This window comes from Alexandromys fortis, unplaced genomic scaffold (assembly GCF_014885135.2).
Source record: "Alexandromys fortis isolate MF-2015 unplaced genomic scaffold, M_Fortis_MF-2015_v1.1 scaffold_88, whole genome shotgun sequence".
Taxonomy (NCBI): domain Eukaryota; kingdom Metazoa; phylum Chordata; class Mammalia; order Rodentia; family Cricetidae; genus Alexandromys; species Alexandromys fortis.
Window position 1 is genome coordinate 5347219 of NW_026067961.1, and position 14446 is coordinate 5361664.

General features: G+C 47.8%; 1 long non-coding RNA gene across 2 annotated transcripts in view; it reads right to left on the minus strand.

Moving 5' to 3' along the window:
- LOC126508197 (uncharacterized) overlaps positions 1 to 14446 on the minus strand; it is a 40731-nt gene that overhangs the window by 4376 nt on the left and 21909 nt on the right. The window contains exon 3 of one of the 2 annotated variants that reach the window (XR_007593749.1): positions 1471 to 1645. This is a non-coding gene — a long non-coding RNA (uncharacterized lncRNA). The remainder of the gene's footprint in view (positions 1 to 1470; positions 1646 to 14446) is intronic. The other variant, XR_007593748.1, reaches the window with a different exon arrangement.

Sequence of the window (14446 nt, forward strand, 5' to 3'; positions counted from 1 at the left end):
GAGTTACTTTGTTACCCTTCCATCCTCTCCCCAGTCTCTTCTCAACTCCTCCTTCCATCTGGGACCCTTAACACCTGCCAGCTTAGGGCCCCAGCTCCTACAAAACAACCCAGAGGCCTAACGCTTCCTTCCACAGAGTTACTTTGTTACCCTTCCATCCTCTCCCCAGTCTCTTCTCAACTCCTCCTTCCATCTGGGACCCTTAACACCTGCCAGCTTAGGGCCCCAGCTCCTCCAAGGCAACCCAGAGGCCAAGTCCGCTCCTCTTGCCTCATCAGCAGGCCCTTCAGTCTCTCCATCACTTTTATTGCCTTTTCCCGGCAAAACTCCCTGCAAATTACCGGTGACCTCCACATGGGAAGACCTAAGAGAAAACCCCCTGATAAGAGCATCCTCTCACTTCCCAGAGTGCTTCTCTATGCAAACACTCCTCCTCGGGCTGATTACAGGCACGATCTGGGCCAGACGGGAGAACGTGTGGTTCCAGATGGCTTCTGCCTGCCTGAGCCTGCATCCTCTTGGCCTGTTTCCCTGCAGCGCCCCTCACCACCTCTCTGTCCCTGCCCCAAGCACCTTCCACCCAAACAGCCAAGCCAAGGACCCTGAGCCACATGGTCCACCTGCTCTCCAGCACCCTCAGACTCCCACAGATCCAAGGTCGAAGATCCTCCTCACCCAGCCAGAGCGCTTTAACACAGGATCGCATTTCATCCAGAAAGCCATTCTCTGCTCCCTGGTTTCCATTAACAGTTGGTAGACACAGGTTCTCATGGATTAGGTAACCAGTCTCAGGAAACTGGGCAGGAAGTAAGAAGACTTCAACCCAAGGCCTCATCTTTCCTGGGAACCCACAAACAATCCCTCAGTGCCACCTGAGCAACACAGGATGCACAGAGGGAAAGGGAGTTTGTACTACACCTCAACAGGCAGCAACCCCAGGCTCCTGGCCCCTGGTCCCAGCTGAATCAGCTACACCCTAAAAGAAGTGTTCTCTTGTCTCCTATCCACCTCTTGCCTGGTTCTTACTGAGATGAGAGAATGAAGGGAAACTCCTGATTTGGGTTATAAATCTTCTGATTCGACCTCTGGCCAAGGGAGATTTTCTTGTTCCTGTAGAACTTTACACTGTCCTTTTTAAATTAGCAAGTCAGGGGCCAGCAACTCGGCTCAGTAAGTAAAGGTGCTTTCTGCTAAGCCTGAGGACCTGAGTTCAGTCCCTGAGACCCACGTGGTAGAAGGAGAGAACTGACTCCTGCAAGTTGTCCTCTGACTTCTACACGTGTGCCGTGTCCACACACACACACACACACACACACACACTAAATAGGTAAAGAAATAAAGGTTTAAATCATGAAAATCAAACAGGTCAAGTAAAAACATGCACAGGTATTATGACAGTACTATACAAAATAACTAAAAGTGATAAACAACTTAACATCCTTGAACGAATGAATGAATGACCATACATACGTGGAATATTACTCACCCATGGAAAAGGATGCCATCCTGACACCCAGTGCTTGGCCGAGCCTTCAAAATGTAATGCAGAGTGAAGAAAGATAGACGCAGAGGGTCCTCCAGTGCACAGCCTCGGTGGCTCCTCCAGTGCACAGCCACAGCTCTGAGATGCACAGGATAGACAAACCTACACAGACAGAGGCACAGCAGTTTCCAGGGGTTGAGAAGATTCCTAGACGTAGAACTTTGAGGTCATGGGATAATTCTACACAGACCCTGTCTCAAACATGGTGGAAGGTGAGGATGGACACCCTCTGACGGCCACACAGTGCATTCATGTCCATACTTACACACACACACAGACACACACTGAAGTGTACCCTTTCAATAGACGGATTATATAATATGTAATAGCTCAACAAAAGTGCGCTCTCTCTCTCTCTCTCTCTCTCTCTCTCTCTCTCTCTCTCTCTCTCTCTCTCTCTCTCTCTCCTCAGCTAAAGAAACCTTGGCAAAGAAGCCAAAGGTTCTCCACATAACAAAAAAGAAAAACAGAAGGAAAGCCCATGTCTTCCTGTAAGTTGTCGACTGCATTCCCCAGGTCGTGATGGTCGTGATGTCACAAGTTTTTGAGCAAAATTCTGAAATTCAACAAGTCTCAAAAGGATTGCAAAAGGAGTTGATTAGCATGGTCTCGGGCGCCCCCTGGTGAACACTGAGGCTTTAGTTCCTTGCCAATGGCGTGTGCTGGTTGCCCAGGGCTTGCAATCTGCCCACACTTGTTATTCTAAGTCACTTGGGCCTCTTTGAATGCCAAGAAGGCCAGTCTTACCCACTAAATAACTCCTTTTAAACTTTTTTTTTTTTTGGTTTTTCGAGGCAGGGTTTCTCTGCAACTTTGGAGCCTGTCCTGGAACTAGCTCTATAAACTAGGCTGACCTCGAACTCACAGAGATCCACCTGCCTCACGAGTGCTGGGATTAAAGGCATGTGCCACCACTGCCCAGCTTAAACGTTTCTAATTTGTGATATATAGGTATATCAAAAAAACTACAACTGGTTGGTGGTGGCACACACCTTTAGTCCCAGCATTTGAGAGGCAGGTGGATCTCTGTGATTTCGAGGTCAGCCTGGTCTACAGAATGAGTTCCAGGACAGCCAGAGCTACACACAAGGAAATCCTGTTTCAATTCCCCCTGCCAAAAAAAAAAAAAAAAGAGCATGACTCCTGTCTCATTTAATGTCCTCTCTCCCAACTAACTGCATCATTGTAGCCAACTCCAGACAGCATTCAAGGCCTTCTGTAAATACTTATGCATAAAAGATCAGGAAACCAAGGGACTGGAGAGGTGGCTCAGTAGTTGAGAGCACTGACTGCTCTTCCACAGGCCTAGGGTTCGGTTCCCATCACCCACAGATCACCACAATCACCTGTAACTCACTCTGTAGACTGAGTGTCGAACTCAGTCATCCTCCTCCCTGAGTGCTAGGATTAAAGGTGTGCACCACCACTGCCTGGCGCAGTATTGAGCTTGAGGGAGCAAGGTTGTTAGGTTACGGACCAGGCCACACACACCTGCAGCGATGTTCTCCCAACTAGCTCTCCCCCCTCGGCAACCAACAATCTCCTTTCCGAGCACCTGCTGGGAATCTAACAGGCCCAGTGGGTACCGGACTCCATTAAATCCCAGACTGATTAAGTCTGATTAAGATATGTTCACCTGTAGCTCTCCCTGCCTCCATCCTCAGAGTTGATCCTGGAATCCCTGCTGTATGAGGAGGGCTAGGACACTATACTGAGAGCCTGGCTAGAGTGTGCTACAGACACCCCATGCCTGGATTCCAGGCACTATGCACCCTTCCCTCAAGGATGCTCCAGACCTTGGGCGATACAGGACAGCAGAACACTGCCCATGGTGGCCTGTCCCCGTCATATAAGAGGCACAGTGCAACTAGACTTGCCCCATCCCACTTCCCCTACATCCTTGGAATTGTATATTCCCACTCCCAAATCCTCTCTGGTCCTCTTGCTACCCAAGAATCAGAAACAGTCTGGCTATGTGACCCTCCTTTCTCTGACAGTCTAGATACATGAACCCCCTTCCTCTAAGACCTGTAAGAAGGACCCCTACCTGCCTCATGGGCCAGAACTCTCCTCTGAGCTCTGCCAAACTGTCGCCTACCTATCTGTCCTTGGAATTAGTGAGTCTTCTAATAAATCTCTTGTTCCAGTGAACACTCCACCTTGTGTCCCCCTTGAGTCCTGCACCACCCCCCCACTTCACAGTAATGTATAATTAGGGTCAGTTGCTTGGTTGGTTTTTTTGGGCTTTGGGATTTTTGTTGTTGTTCAGTTGGGTTTTGTGTTTGAGAAAGTGCTCGCCTATGTAGCCCAGGCTGGCCTCAAACTTTCAATCCTTTCCTCAACCTCCCAGATGCTGGGAATGCTGTGAGCATCACTACACCCCGCTTTTCTGGTTTTTCTAGACTAATTTTATAGTAGTTTGAGATTCACAGCAGAGCTGAGCCAGGGGAACACAGATCCCATGCATGCTTCCTGCCCCAGCAATCCACGCACGCTTCCTGCCCTGGCACTCCACACATACTTCCTGTCTTGGCCCTCCACACACACTTCCTGTCCTGACACTCCACACACACTTCCTGTCCTGGCACTCCACAAATGCTTCCTGCCCTGGCACTCTACACACGCTTCCTGCCCTGACACTCCACGGACACTTCCTGCCCTGACACTCCACGGACACTTCCTGTCCTGGCACTCCACACACACTTCCTGTCTTGGCACTCCACACACACTTCCTATCCTGACACTCCACACACACTTCCTGCCCTGGCACTCCACACATGCTTCCTGCCCTGACACTCCATGGATACTTCCTGCCCTGACACTCCACGCACACTTCCTGCCCTGACACTCCACAAATACTATAGCATCCAGACTTTCACATTGGCTCTCTGGTGACCAATCCTGGCTGTCAACTCCAGCTGAGTGAGCAATTGCCTCTGTCAGATCAGCCTGAGGGCATGTCTGCGGGGCATTTTCTTGATTGCAAATTGATGCCAGAGTATCCAGCCTCCTGTGGGCCATACCACAGCCTCCTGCGGGCCATATCATCACTAGGCAGGAGCAGAGGGGCTGGGCTGAATAAGGAAAAATTGGGCGAGCCAGAAGAAGCAAGCTGGTAAGTACTGTTCCTCCATGGCCTCTGCTTCTGTCCCTGATTCCAGGTTCCTGCCTTGGGTTCTGGACAAAGTTTCTCTGTAGCTTTGGTGCCTGTCCTGGAAATAGCTCTTGTAGACTAGGCTGGCCTCGAACTCACAGAGATCCACCTCACCTGTCTTTGCCTCCTGAGTGCTGGGATTAAAAGTGTGCACCACCACTGCCCAGCTTCATTACTAATTCTTTAAGAAGGCTCAATTCGCTGTGGCTCGTGCCCTCTCTGGGCGGGTGGGTCTGGATGAGGAGCAGTTGCTGCGCAAGGCAGAGGGAGCTAGCTGGTGAGCAGGTCAAGCCGGTGAGCAGGTTTCCTCCGGGGCTTTGCTCCAAGCTTCTGCCTTGAGTTCCTGCCTCGGCGTCCCTTGATGACAGACTGTAACCTGTAAGCCAGAGTAACCCCCCCTCAGTTGCCTTTGGTCACAGTGTTTGTGACAACAGCAGCAGCAGGTGGCCTTTACTGCTGACCCAGCTCTCTAACCTACTCCAGTGCTTTCATTTCAGATGTGGAGCTTTCCCTATGTGGATCTTGCAATTTTTTTTTTTTTTTTACAAATCTGTATCTTACTATTTTATTTTGGAAGTGTGAATATAAATGGTAATAGATTTATACTTTTTATTACATCTGCATATACTGGGCAGGGCATGCGTGGGTATTGCGTATGTGGAGGTCAGAGGGTAACTTGGAAGAGTCAGTTCTCTCCTTCCACCAAGTGGGTCCTGGAAACCACATTCAGGTCACCAGCCTTAGCAGCAAGTGCCTTTACCCCGTGAACCATGACACCGACTCAGTAATACGTTTTTAATTTCAAATTCCACTTGCCCATTACCTGCATTAGGAAGCCAATTACTTTATATGCTACTGTTGGTGGGGAGGCAGACTGATCCAAGACTTTCTCAGAGGCCCCGGGGAAAGGACAAAGGCTACTTTAGTTCTGTGTCTTTACCAGGAATGGACTTGGCAGGGCTGGTGTGAAGCTGGAGCCAGTGCTTCCTGGGAGTCAAGGTTACTGCGGCTCCTGGGGACCCAACGTTTCCCACTGGGCTGTGGTTAGCAGAGCTTAGGCAGCTGCCTCTGAGGGATGGGTGTTCTCTTTGCCAATACCATCTTAGTTGTGCTGACATTCTGGGTTGCCCCTGCAAATAGTGCATAAGATGTCGTACTTAATCAACGTGCCTGGCATAAATCATCAGTTTACACAGGGCCTTTGGTCCCAGCTTTTCTTTTGTCTTCTCTATTTCTCATCCCTGAGCCCACTGGGCACCTTGCCGTTCGGGTCCCTATTCCTGCTGGGTCAGGTCAAATGTTAATCTCATCACCTTTCTATGCTCACTTATTGTATTTAGTTTTCATTAGTTGGAGGAGGACTCTCGGTTGCATTGGCTAGAACTTCCAGCGTTTCTGTCCAATAGCAGTGAAGAGAAGGCTCTTGCTTTGAACCTAGCCTCGGCCTGCAGGAGAGCTACCGTTTCTCATCATTCACTGCGGCCTTAGCCACGCTCTTTCTGTAGATTTTTATTATCAGCTTGGAGTTCCTTTATGTTACCTGTTTGTTGAGAGTTTCATCACAAATGTGTTTTGTATTTCGCCACGTTTGTATGTTGTGGGAGATTGCTTGTTGGTTCCCAGCTTCTCAGCCCCAAAATAATCAGACACAAACAGTATTAATTAAATCACTGCTTGGCCAATCACTTAAGTGTATTGCTAGCTAGCTCTTACATCTAGAACTAACCCATTATCCAGTGTTTCATATTTTACCATGAGGCTCGTGGCCTATTGGCAAGGTTTCACCATGTCTGTCTCTGGCAGCGGCTCCATGGCTTCTCTCCGACTCTGCCCTCTTTCTCCCAGCATTCAGCCTAGCTTTCCTTGCCTAACTAAGTTCTGCCTTGCTATAGGCCAAACCATATGTGAGATGGGTAAGTTTTCTTCCTGAATTCAGTCTCTTCAATGGCTGATTCTGTCATCAACATTTTGTTTTGTTTTGTTTTGTTTCGAGACAGTGTTTCTCTGTGGTTTTGGAGCCTGTCCTGGAACTAGCTCTTGTAGACCAGGCTGGTCTCGAACTCACAAAGATCCGCCTGCCTCTGCCTCCCAAGTGCTGGGATTAAAGGCGTGCGCCACCACCGCTCGGCCATCAACTTTTTAATATTGAGATGGCCTTACATTTCCAGTAAAACTCCTTGTTAGTTGTGGTGCTGAGTCAATAATTGATACACTAGTCCTATGGCAAAATGTGAGTCCCTTAGCTGACACCCCCATCTGACTTGGGATTCCCCTCTGTATGATATGAATGTGTTTTATTACCATTGATTAATAAAGAAGTTGTTTCAGCCAATGGCTTAACAGAGTAAAGCCAGGTGGGAAATTTGAACAGAGCTATAGAGTAGGCAGAGTCAGAGAGATGCCATGTAGCTGCTCAAGGAGGCAGATGACATGTAGCTGCCCAAGAAACAAGAGGTAACAAACCAAGAGCTGTGTGATAAAATATAAAATAATAGAAATGGGTTAGTTTAATATGTAAGAGCTAGCTAGGGCTGGAGAGATGGCTCAGAGGTTCAGAGCACTGACTGCTCTTCCAGAGGTCCTGAGTTCAATTCCCAGCAACCACATGGTGGCTCACAACCATCTATGAGATCTGGCGCCCTCTTCTGGTGTGTGGGAAGCAGAATGTTGTACACATAATAAATAAATAAATTAATTAAAAAAAAAAACAAAAAACAAAATACACTGTCATAAAAAAAGGGGGCTGGAGAGATGGCTCAGAGGTTAAGAGCATTGCCTGCTCTTCCAAAGGTCCTGAGGTCAATTCCCAGCAACCACATGGTGGGTCACAACCATCTGTAATGGGGGTCTGGTGCCCTCTTCTGGCCTGCAGGCATACACACAGACAGAATATTATATACACAATAAATAAATATTTAAAAAAAAAACAGAGCTAGCTAGAAATATGCCTGAATCATTGGCTGAACGGTGTTGTAATTAATACAATTTCTGTGTGATTATTCAGGTCTGGGCATCCAGGAAACAAAACACAGCCTCTGTTTGTAGATGGCACCAATGTGGGCCAACTACATCCACATAAAGCCTGAGAGAGCTTGGGAAGGAATTCTAGACACAAAAGGACTGAATTAAGCACAGTTACTTGGTAGCTGCATTTTTTTCAGACAGACTCCACTTGCTGGTAGTGAGCAGAACTGTGACTCCTTTAAGAGAAGTCTTCCTGACACAGTATTAGTGGCAAAAAATTGCATGACTTCCTTAAGATCCAGCTTCCTGGTTCGTGCTGGCAGCAAGAACTGGTCTGGCTCTTTCAGGAGGTCCTGCACTTAGGTGAAGTTTGTGAGTAGCATAGCCCTGCTGTGTCCTTGGAGCTAGGCCCGTGAGCATGGCTCACAGAGGCGGTGAACACACCTCTGCCATGCTGGATGGAACAAACAGGCAGGGCCTCAGAATTGATCCTAGTCACACCTGCCTAGCATTAGAAATAAAAAAGCACTTCTGGTCAAAAAAATGATTGCAGAGTGCTGGAGAGATGGCTCAGTGGTTAATAGCATTGCCTGCTCTTCCAAAGGTCCTGAGTTCAATTCCCGGCAACCACATGGTGGCTCACAACCATCTGTAAAGAGGTCTGGTGCCCTCTTCCGGCCTGCAGGCATACATGCAGAAAGAATATTGTATACATAATAAAAATAAATATTAAAAAAAATGATTGCAGATACACAATAAAGACAGATTCAGATGAAAAAAAAGCTCTAAATAGGTCACAGTGTTGGATAAATGTACATAGGCTTAGGAGAGAGAAGAAAAAGAGTATAGACAGTTATAAAAAGAAATAGGTTTAAAAAATAAAAGTCTTTAAAGAGACAATAAAAGTAATATAAAAAAATAGATAGTCATAGATTAAAAGAGTAAAAAAGCCATGTAAAGATGGAAAACATACAGAGAGTCTGAGTTATGTATATTATTGTGTTGTCTTTGATTTTTTTTTTTACTTCAGAGAGACATTTCATTGTACAGGTTGCTAAACTAAACTGACATTTTTTAAAGGCATCTTGACTTCAAATTTTGAGTCTAAGGATATGTTACTTGGGAAAAGAGGTTCTGCTTTTGTTTCCACAAGAAATGAAAACATGTGAATTCCTTCTAGGCTAATGTGGTTAGATGGAACAAGACCCCTGCCCCCCAAAAAAGGTGTCTGTGAACCTTAAAAATACTTCACCCAACAAATAGCAAGAAGCAGTTTGGAGAAAACAATGTCCAAACTCCCAAACTGATTGTTTATAAATGTTGGTTTTCATTTAAAGGAGGTTGATTATAAGTGATGAATGGTCAGTTTCTAAAAAAAAAAAAAATTAAGGAGGATATGATATAAAGATGAATACTTTGCATTGGTATGAATCTTGGTCTGTTGATACTAATTTCATTCATTTGTTACACTGTGTATATGTATTTTTGCTCTTGTTTAAGGTATTATGTGTTTGTGCAGCTCATATAAAAATGTAATATAGTTAAGAAATGCAGATTAATAGATAATCATCTATAATAATCAAACTTAATTATGTTAGTTAGGTTTTCTAGGTATACAGAGATACTTCAGTTAGATAGATAATCTTCAACACTCCAAAGACTCACAGAATATGACATTTAAAATGTTTTAAGAATTTAGACTTTTCTCAACAGTGAGACATGTCTGCTTCTGGCAGCACCAATTACTTCAGAGAGGTTGATGAGCATTGGAGAAACTTGTCATGGAATTTGCCTTCAATGTGACATGGCTAACCAGTTGGGCAAGAAACTGCTCTTGCCTGGACTGCTTTATGGCATGCTGTATGAACTGGACATGCAGACCCACAGAAGAGTGTGTTCCTGAGCAGAATTTCAAAGGCAGGGCCATTTACACTCTAGGACCACAGAACTGTGTTTTTTCATGCCAATTCCCCGACAGCCAAGGGTCTTGGAAAAGAATCCTTTCTCTCCTTCTCACAGAGAAAGCTTCTGGCACAGAGCTGAGGTGTCAGATCCTGGGATGAAGGGGTTGCTCATGCGCTAAGCAATATAGTGGGCACTGTGCTGGGTGAAGACAAAGCAGGGGGCAACTGGACCCAGGGTGGCTCCAGAGTGCGCTGTGCTGTCTACTGCTAGCATTGCCCCCTAGGGCAGACACATAGGGCTACTCATTAACAAACGTGTCCCGGCAGCCGTGTGAAGCTTGCATCCTGAACTGGGGGTGGGTAAACTTCTCAGATGCGGGTAGAGATGTATCTAGTACAGAGGTTGAAATAACGTTTATAGAGACTTGTGAGGCCTGGATTCAATCCCAGCTGTCTGTGATCTTGGAGAAGTCCCTTGATTTCTCAGTCCCGTAACCTGGGGGTTGACTGTATTGGGAGGACCCATCCCAGGAGCCTGTGGTGCAGAAATACAGAAATACTTGGCAATCCTACTCAAAACAAGCCTTGATGCCGGAGACTCTTTAAGAATGACATCGGGGGCTGGGGATGTAACTTGCTTGCCTCATATGTAGAAGATTCTGGGCTCCACACCCAACACTGAATAAATTGGGGGTGTCAGAACACAACTATAACCCAAATACTCAGGAGATGGAGGCAGGAGGATCAGAGGGTCAAAGCTGTCCTCAGCTGCATAGACACTTTGAGGCTAGCCTGAGCTACGTAAGGCCCTGCCTAAGAAAGAGGAAAGAAGGAAGAGAGTGAGGGAAGGAGGGAGGGAGGAAGAAAAGAAAGAAGAGAGGAGGCTGAGGAGATGGCTAAATCAATAAAATATTTGAATCCAAGTTCAATCCCCAGAACCTATACTTTAAAAAATAAAATCCAACATTTCAGCACCTGTAACCCCAGCACTATGGAGGAAGAGGCAAAGACAGGAGGATCCATTGGGACTCACTGGTCAGCCCGTTGGCCTACTTGGCAAATTCCCAGCCAGTGAGAAACCGTGTCTCAAAAAAGAAAGTGGCACCAGGCAGTAGTGGTGCAGCCTTTAATCCCAGCACGCAGGAGGCAGAGGCAGTTGGACTTCTGTGTTTTTTGAGGCCAGCCTGGTCTACAGAGTGAGGTCCAGGACAGGCTCCAAAGCTACACAAAGAAACCCTGTCTCGAAAAACTAAAAAAAGAAAAAAAAAGTGGAGGGGCTGAGAGATGACTCAGGGTTAAGAATACTTGTTCCTGCAGAGGGCCAGGGTTCGATTCCCAGGACCCACATGAAGGCTCATAACCGTCTGTAACTCCCAGGTGATCCGATACTCTCTTTTGACCTCTATAGGCACCAGGAACACACGTGGTTCACAGACCGACATGTGAGTAAAACACACCCATAAAATAAATCTAAAAATGACAAAAAGTGGACTGTACCTAAGGAATGACACCCAAGGTCGTCCTCTGGTCACCAAGTGCACACACGTGTATGCAAGCGTACACACACACTCATACACACACCCACACATTTTTTAAAAGTTTCATCTCTATTGTGAAGCCTGCCTGGGTGGTCTTCATGACAAAACAGCTGATGTTTTCTTCTGTAAATGTGGATATCCTGGTGCCATCTAGAGAGTGTGCCGCAAGGCTCTTCTCTGAGGACTTCCGGTCTAACTTGTAAGTAAAGAACAAACCTCCGCTATACCCCTGACTGAGGAAGGACACAATTAGGGCAGATGTTCTAGCGGTCACCCCCCACGCCCCGAGTCCTCATTCCTTATCCATGGTCAACATATTTGTCCCCAGGAAAATGGGGGAAAAGTCAGACCTTAGCCGTGGGTGGTAAGCAAATACTGACCCATTGATTTGACCTAGGTTTGCCAGGGCTGTGCTTAGGCACGTATTCTCACTAAGGGAAAAGGGGCGTGGAAGAAAATAACAGCATGGGAGATTCGAACAAGTCCTAGCTGTGCTCCAGGAAGCCAGACCCACTAATAACCAGACTGTCTGACCAGAGTGCAGGCTGCCTAAGTAACCATGCCACCACCACCACCGACAGCAGCCGGCCAACACCTTTCCCCACCTTTCCCCACCCCTGAGGAGCTGGTGGCTCCCAGGCCAGCATTTCCTCTTGTGGCATCAGCCGCTCTGCTATTTGCTGGGAGGAAAGCTGGGCGCAGAGGGAGGCAACCCACATGACTTTCCTGGGAGCCTGTTTGTTTGTTCTGGTGAGACAGGCAGACAAACTCCCAGCTGGCCTGGGAACTGGTCTGGAACCGGATTTCATGTCCCTCAGACTCCTGCCCTCTCTTCCCTTTGTTTGTTATTGTTGCTGCGGACTCCCCCCCCACACACACACACACATACACACACATGGAGTTTCTCTGTGGAAACAGTCCTGGATGTTCTGGAACACACCCTGTAGACCAGGTTGGCCTTGAACTCACCTGCCTCTGCAGGTGGGATTAAAGGCACACACCACCACCGCCCCACACTAACAACTGTTTGAGATGGGATCCCACTGTTTCTCAGGATGGCCTCTAACTGGCAGCAACCCTCCTGCCTCAGCCTCCCCAGCACTAGGTTTACAGTGGTGTGCTGCCGTACCCAGGGATTAGATGTATTTCAACAATCCACCTGCTTCACTCTGGGGTAAAAAAGTGAGGCGGGCACATGGTGAAGAATATCCACACACACCTGCCAGACAGGGTGGCCGAGGGGAGCCTAGGCACTCTTACGATGATGGCCCATGAAACAAAACCAACCGGAAGTTTATGCTTTAGTATTCTGAAACATGTGGGTTTGAAACCATCATTTTTTAAAACCAAGACAGGGTTTCTCTGTGTAGCTTTGGCTGTTGTCTGTCCTGGAACTCACTTTGTAGCCCAGGCTGGACTCAAACTCACAGAGATCCACCTGCCTTTGCCTCCTGAGTGCTGGGATTAAAGGCATGCGGTTCACCAGCAGGGCCACTTCCAGCCTCTCTTCTCTTCTTAATCCCATGTAATTCCCTTCACCCACAGCCTGAGACCTGGGGGTACCCATGACTGGCTTGCTATGGGACATAACAGTTGGATACACACTCTCAGGTAAGCTTTCAGAAGGCCTGTGCCGGCCTGAAGGGCTCTACCCTAACCCTTGTTCAAGAAAGGAATTGAGCTGTTGTTTGCACACCCTGGAATTTACCAATTTCAAGTATGAAACCCAAGGCCATCCGTATCTTCACGGAGTTACACAATTTCACAATCAGTTTTCAAACATTGCCTCACTCCCTCAAACAAGCCATCTCCTTAGCTGTCAACCGGGTACCCCTCCCTCATCCCTACCCCAGCCCCATCCGGCCTTTGACAATAATCCATGGTCTGTCTCTGAATTGCTCTCTCTGGACAGAGATAGCATCATCTGTTATGAGGCTCTGAGTGTCTACTTGTTTTCACTGAGCAGACGTCCCCAGGCTTCTCCCCCTGTGGTAATCTTCAGCACATCTACCGCTGTTTAAGCTGAGTCATGTTCCACTGGGTGGTCATGGACCACATCTTATTTACCCATCCATCAAGTTGATGGGCACTTGGGTGGCTCGGCTGTCTAGCTATTAAGAACAATGCTGCTGCGGGCATGGCTGTAAGTAAGTTTTTAAAATACCGCTTTTCTTTTGCAATCCACAGTCGGGAGATTAACTGATGTCCTCAAGGGCCCCTGGTGTTCCACCTGGTCAGCAGCACAGGACAGCTAGGGTTATGGACTCCCCCACAGGCTTCACAGAGGAAGGGGGGGGGGGGGAGACGCTTAAGACTCCAGGGTCTTTGTAAGGGCTCTCTCAGGGTCAGACAGGCTTACAATGCTGTCCCTGCCAAGTCTCACCCTGCCCCCAGCTCTTGATCTCCTGTTGGGGGACCACGACGGCACCAGGAACTGGGGATCTGCTGTGTAGATGGCTCAGGTCTGGTGGCATACATGACATAATTCGTGGTCAAGTCTGTGTGTCACTGAAACAAAGGCTTCCCAGAAGTGCCGTGTTTATCAGCTCGGCAGAAAAGGTTCAATCCATGGTCACTTAGAGCCGGGCCCTTGTGCAGAACATTACAACAGCAGGAGTCTGTGCTAGAGAAAGCTGTTCACTCCACAGCAGACAAGAAGCAAAAGCAACATCTACACAGAGCTTTAGATGTCTACTGTCTTGTTTATGTACCTGTGTGTGCCACCTGTGTGGGTACCCTTGGAGGCCAGAAGAAGGGGTCGGACCTCCTGAGCCAGAGTGAGGAGCGACAAGTAAGCTGTGAGCGGCCTGATGTGGGTGCTGGGAACCAAAGCCGGATCCTCTGGAAAACAGCTGAGCCATGTCTCCAGCCTGGGGCTCTCTCTCTCTCTCTCTCTCTCTCTCTCTCTCTCTCTCTCTCTCTCTCTCTCTCTCTCGTGCACGCACACATGCTCTCGCACTCACATGTGCACACATGCACCAAACAAACACATCTAATTAGGCTAAAGGAATCCCAGGACAGACACTAGCCGTAATTGTAAAACAAACAGCTATTAACGCCTAAGTCACTTGGAGACGAGTGGAGACTGAGACTGGAGACAGGAAACTGGTGATGTCATGCTGAGTGGGATCCAGCTACAGTCCAGAGCTCTGCACAGGTGTGCTGAGATCACTTAGCAAGTGCACAGGCGGCAGATGGCATGAGCCGGTTCTCACTGGCAAGCTCTGGGCAAGCAAAGCAGGAGGGGAGGGCTGGCGAGGGCTGCCATGGCTGAGGAGCTGAGAACCCGCTCCTACGAGATGTCCTCTGACCTCTGACCTCCACAGGCAGGCTGACAAACACA